Here is a 6,708-nt window from a genome sequence, read left to right on the forward strand (position 1 = left end):
TGTGCTTCCTAGGACAACCCAGCATCACAGCAATCGTTAAGCGTAAGTGTCCTGGAAAAAGCAGATCTGGAAAACATTCACTCTAGTATTTATATATTGGGCCTGTTTCCATGGCGTTCCAAGAATTAAATAATTCATGGAGCTCTTCCCTATCCATTTTGATTAATTATTCATTCACAAGTATTTGCTGAGCATCACTACTCTGTGTCAAGCACTGAATAAGGTATGTGCCAGATAAGAGAGAACAATGAAGTTTATATCAAGAATTCACATCTACAATCTTTTATAATTGAGCAATGCTATTAGAATAAAAAGGCAGTTCACACATTAAATATATTTATAAATTATATACATGTGTTCCTGTACTAATAGTTTATATATTATGAGAATTCACAAAAATTGCTATTTTAAATAGATGAGAGTTTCGAAAATTAACGAGAAATGTATGTTCTAATATTTTCTTCCCACACTCTGACTAGGTCAGTTTGCATCCAACTAAAGTGTGCTTGCATTGCCCTTTGAAGACCACCGAACCTGTTGACCAATGTTTAATGCATCTGTTATTAATATTTAAATAGTAACTATGTAAAGTAGAACTGTATACATTGAACTATTTTATAGATAAATAAATCTCTTTAAAAATATAATATGAATTTAAGAATAACATGTCAATATAGGAAAACGATTTAAGAAGAAATATATTTTTCTTCAAACTTTTGCAATTTCCCAGACACAAAATTATGTTATGGTTTTAGATTGGTAACTTAATATATGGCATAAAATAAGTATCCCAGCTTGGAATTCTGACAGAAAACATAAATATTTATCTTATTGTTCTATTTCCTTACCTTTGTGCTAATCAATTTGAATTAAATTTAATGACATGCCGATACAATAAATATAGTCATTACATAGTGTTTATTTTACAGTTGATAAAATAAAATAATGACTAATTAATGTGATCCTTTACCAAATTTGTCTTGAACAAATAATAGAGGTTATTGTTTGTTGTCACAATTCATCTTACTGTTACACTAATAACATTTTTTTAAAAACTTTTTGGAAGATGAATGAAAAAAGTAACAGCTACAGATGTAATTGCTAAGTATATATTACGTAAAGAGGAACATCTTGTCATTTTTAAAGATACTGAAATCTTAAAATAGATACATATTTGTAAATAAATGTATGTGTTTGTTTTTAGCTATAATCCACAGGGTATGAAAAGAGAAAAAAGTTATGTTACATGGAAAACTCCCTTAGTAATGAAACTGAGGATCCTGATTTAATGTATGTCTTTGATTTAACGTTTAACCAACACTCAATTCAGTTTCTTCATAGTATGCCTTGTGAGCCTCAGCCTTTTTCTTTACATTTATTAACTCCTGGAGGCAGCAAGGAATGATGGCCAGGTCCTGACTAATGGTCACAAGGTATGGGTTTGTTAAGCTAAAGATAACATCATACCCTAACTTGTGTTTCAGCTCCTGAGCCCTAAAACTGAACGACTCCCTGGCTACATCCCATGAAACCAGACTGAGGGATGCCGAAGCTGACGTCAAGACCTGAAATCATGATTTACTGCTCTTACCTCACTCTCGACCATTTGGTTTCACCCACAATCCCAAACCCCTTACTCATAACGACTTATGATTTTTGCTCTATCAAACCTCTTGTCTGTAAACCATCTGAGAGCTGGGTTTTCTGGAGCATGAACTGAACCATTCACCAGATTGGCACCAGTCGTAATAATCTAATTATTTTTTCTCCACTGCAAGCTTGCTCATATAATTTCTTTTGGTCAGTGTGCACAAAGTGGATGAACGCTTGTTCATCTTGGTAAAAGTACCAAAGCAAATCTCAGAGATTACAGATGAAAATACAATACTGGAAGTCAAAAGGGAGAAAACATTTTCTCGGGAAACCTCAGGGAAACCCCAGGGAAACCCCATTCCCCAGAGCTTTTACATGCCTCACTTTAGGTCTAATGTGGAATCAGAATATTTTAAATGGAAAAAAAGAAAAATTACCTGTAGTGAAAAATTTCAGCTAGACTATTAAAAAAGGGATGGCTATGTTTGAGATCTCTTGATCTTAAGAAACTTTAACTGCATTATACTAAGTGAAAGTAGCTTATTCAAAAAGGTTACATATTATGATTCCAACCACATGACATTCTGAAAAAGGCAAAACTACGTAGACAGTAAAAGATCAGTGGTTGCCAGGAATAGGAAGGTGGCAAGGATTAATAGGCAGAGCACAGGTAATTTTTAGGGTTGTAAAGCTATTCTGAATTCTAGGATAGTGGATACTTGTCATTACATATATGTCAAAACCCACAGAATATACAACATCAAGAGTAAACTTGAAACTATGGACTTTGGGTGATAATGTTGTGTCAGTGTAGGTTCATTTATTGTAAAAAATGTATCACTTTAGTGGGGAATGTTAATAATGGGGGAGGCCGTGCTTGTGGGGGAGCGGAGAATATGTGGGGAGAATGCTCTGTACCTTCCCATCACTTTTGCTGTGTATCTAAAACTCTAGAAAAATAATGTCTTTTAAAAAAAATCTATAAGCTCTGGTGTGCTGCCATTTTTTAATAGGAAGTAAATTTTTTTTTTCAAGTAAAATTGTAACATCATTTCCTTGGGTTTTAACTAAAACAGTCCATTATTACAATTTTATAATGAAATTATATGACTAAAATGAGCTACTTTCATGCAGATGGCCCAATAAGTATAATAATCATTGACCAAATTTTTGTTGGTTAAAGTATTTTTCTATAAACACCATTGACTATTTTCGTACTCTTGTTTGAACAAATAAGAGTAATGATTAATGGAAAACATTTTTAGTTCTGCATGTGCTCAGAAAGACAATGACTCAACATACTCAATAAAAGGCCATTCTGGGACTACACTTTGAAGTAAAGCAGGAGACTGAATAAAAAGCAGATAATAGATCAGGTTAGAGGGAATTGTGAGACAATGGACCAAAAAAAATTATTGGACATCCCTTTTATGGTTTAAATCTTTCATAGAAGTTTAAATTAACCTTCTAATGGCTTAAATGTGCCCTACAAATGTTGAAAGAAATAGTTTCATAGAACTACAATTTTAATCCTTAAGGTAAGACCTATGGAGGAAAATGCTTCACTTTTTGTGCTTCTCCAGTACCTACCTCATTACATACAAAGATTAACATGGATGTCTCTCCTTATAATGTTTCATTTAAAACTTTTGATGTTGTAACAGAAACTAAATTTAAATTGAGTGACAGATTGTTAGCTGTCTCCTAAATATATTTTCCTGTCCTTCCTTAGTAATCAAGTTTTAGCTAGGCATACAGCTGGAGACTACACTTCCCAGTCTGCTTTGTAGTTACGTATTGCCATGTGATTATAATTTAGACCAATGATATGTGAATAGATGTTTGCCATTTCTAAGTTTTGGTCTTAAACCATTGGGAATGGTTTTTGTTGTTGTTGTTGTCGTTGTTTGTTTGTTTGTTTGCCTTACCTCTCTTTCCAGCTTTCCTTTAGACTGAAGTATAGACATAGTAGTGACACAGCTTCACCCATCCCAAAAAGGAGGTCACCCTAGTGATAGTAGAGGAATATGATGAAGTACTCTCAATTCTTGGATGACCTCATGGAACAGAACTGCTTTAGACTTATATGGTCATGTCAAACTATAACACAAGAAATCATAAACTATCATTTTATTTTAGCAACTAGTTTTTTGTTTTGTTTTGTTTTCCGGTCTTTTTGTTACAGCAGCTTAATATTTACCCTGAGACAAAACACATTTAAAAATAAAAGGGATCTATTGACTAATTTATGAAAAGTCTAGGGCTTCAGTGGGCTTCAGAATTAGTTTGATAGAGGACTTATTCTTTTCCAGTTCTCTGTATTCTATGTATTAGCCTCATGTTGAGGCTGGCTTTCCTATGGTGGTACAACCCTTAAGCAATCACTGAGATCAGAACATAAGAATATGGTACCCACCTTAAGCATAAACTTCATATGCCACCCTAGAACTAGGGATATACAAAGTATTTGCGACTACCAAAACGAAAATTCAAGAAAGTTTCTAAGAAAAATTCCCACAGTGGGATTTTTTTTTTTTTTAAATAAATACTCCAAGTACTATCCCTTCACCTTAACCCAAACTCCTCTAAGAACCTCTGTCTTATAAATTATGAGCTTCTTATTTGTTGTTGCTGCCCCAGGACTTTGGCTTTTGTTTAATTGAATTCATTTAAATTAAGTTTAAAAAGAATAATTAAGAGATAAGAGGAATCATATTAAGGCAATGTTTTTAATTTGAAATATTGAGGGTACTAGATTGAATCAAATATCTCTGAGGGAAAAAAACCCAGAAATTTTCATACAGAGTAATAATTTAAAAGAAAAACATATTAAAGTAAAGATACAGAAATCATTATCCTTTCTTTCATGAAGCTTTTGTTACACTGTACAAGGGGAATAGAGAAGTAGGGAGGGGTGTGATGCTGAATGACAACAGCAATAGGCAGTATAAAATATTAGATAAAGGAATTAAAGTTACAGAGGGTCTAGTATGTCTTTAACCTGGACTCCAGCTGACAATTATAGATGGAATTTTGGTTTCAGAGTTGGGGAGCAAGCCAGAAACACAACCCCAAAATTGCTATCTTCAGAAGCTTATTCCCTTCACACTCTGCCCCTTCTTACAAGCAACTAAGAAAGTAGGAAAACTCTAGACTATACAAGTATAATCATTATCATTCCGGCCTCTGAAATCCATCTTGTCTGTGAGGAAACATTGAAGAGCATCCTGCCCTTCAGGTTTCTGGTTTCCCAGAAACTCTCTGATTAGGGCCTACAAAGTTTCACTTGAGCAAGAACATTTGGCTTTGTGGTCTACGGTCAAAAGAAACATCTTTTATTTTTCTTTAACTAGGCCGAGCTAACCATAGGGTAAGAGTTGTGGAGAGCCAGATTCCAATCTTAGACTGGCTTTAAATATGCTACTTTGGGGAGAAGGACTAATAAAGCAAACAGTGGTAAATGATGAAAAACATGCAAAATCTATAGATATTAGATTATAAACTTCTTGACAGAAGTGTCTATGTCTAATCCATACTCTTGGTCCTCTAACAATGACCTTAAACAATATAAAAAATTTTATTTTTATAAAAAAGTTCTTCATACAGAACAGCCATGTTGTTTAATTGAACTGTAGGCAAAAAGTAAATAAAATCATAGTAGCTACTGACAACTCCTAAACTGTTGAAAAATATTTTAAAAATCACTTTAGGTACTTATTGCAAATCCTAATAAAGTATTGCTAGTCCCCTGAAAGTAAGACTTAATTATTATTATTAAATATATAATCACTAATCTGTTTTATATTTATTTGCCCCAAAGTAGTCCCCAAACAGTAATCATTTCTTTTGATATATTTGTTAATAACCAAAAAAAAAATACATTTTTAAAAATATGTATTTTACAGGTAAAATTAATCCACTGTGGTTGAAGTCAGAATAATGGTACAGGAAGGATGAGCATCAATAGGGAAGGGGCAGAAGGGAACTTTCTGGCAGGTTGGAAACCTCTACATCTTCATCTGGTGATGGTTACCGAAGTTTGTATGTATATAAATATTTATCAAGCTTTATTTTTAAGATGTGTGTATTTTACTATATGTAAAATATATCTTAATTTGTTTTTAAAATATGCATTTGCTTAGGTGAAATTCTAGATTTAGATGCCTTTGACTTCAAAGATTCATTTTACTTATAACATCAGCATAAATACTACATGGTACACTGTGCAAGCAGCATTTTCTTCATGTATGGTCAAAAACTCATATTGAAATTCTTATAACATTCCATATAATGAATTAGTTCATGAGGCTGACTAATATCCCTGATAATTAATGGTCTTTTATAGTAATATTTTAAAATGAGAAATTAAGGAAATTCTGCAACTATAGCTAATTTTGCTGCAGTTTTGTGGCAGTAAAAGTATGTCTTTGTCTATAGTCCAAACACAATTTTTTATCCCTGAGATTATAATTTTGTAGCTATGATTATGTCACTAGTTTTGATATAACTCTTTCAATGTATTTAAATTTTAAAAATAAATATAAAATTAGAAGGAAAAAAAATAATATATGTTATATCCAAAGTTCTGAACATAAAGTTTAGTGTTAGGATCAATTCAAAACATTTTCTTGTATTTTTTCATTCCTTTTTGACTCTCCCATCTCATCCCACCACTGTCCACTGCTCAAAACACAAACCCTATTTAGAACATCAACCCCTCCACATACAGTTATTGAGTACTTAAAGTTCCTAGGAACTGGGACAACAAAGTAGAAGAAAGTAATGACACTTTCCCCAGAAAATTTGCAGTCTAAATGAGAAAACAGAACAACTCATTTAAAAATTATTAATTTTAAAACATTTAATTTTTAAATTTCATTATTATTAAATTGCTATTTAATAAAAAATAACAAAAAATATCATATATAGTGGTATGCTGGTAAAAAGAAAAGCCTTGATTTGTAGCTTTTGACAATTTCTGTGGTATAAATACTCTTGCCACAGCCTGATATGAAGGCGCTAATGTGAAATCAACTGGCTTGCAAAATTCTCAAATTTTGACAATCTGCTCTCATGAGTTGGTACATACCAGTTCCAGTATACCACTGCTTAAAT

The sequence above is a fragment of the Pteropus alecto genome, unplaced genomic scaffold (assembly GCF_000325575.1).
Source record: "Pteropus alecto unplaced genomic scaffold, ASM32557v1 scaffold75, whole genome shotgun sequence".
NCBI lineage: Eukaryota > Metazoa > Chordata > Mammalia > Chiroptera > Pteropodidae > Pteropus > Pteropus alecto.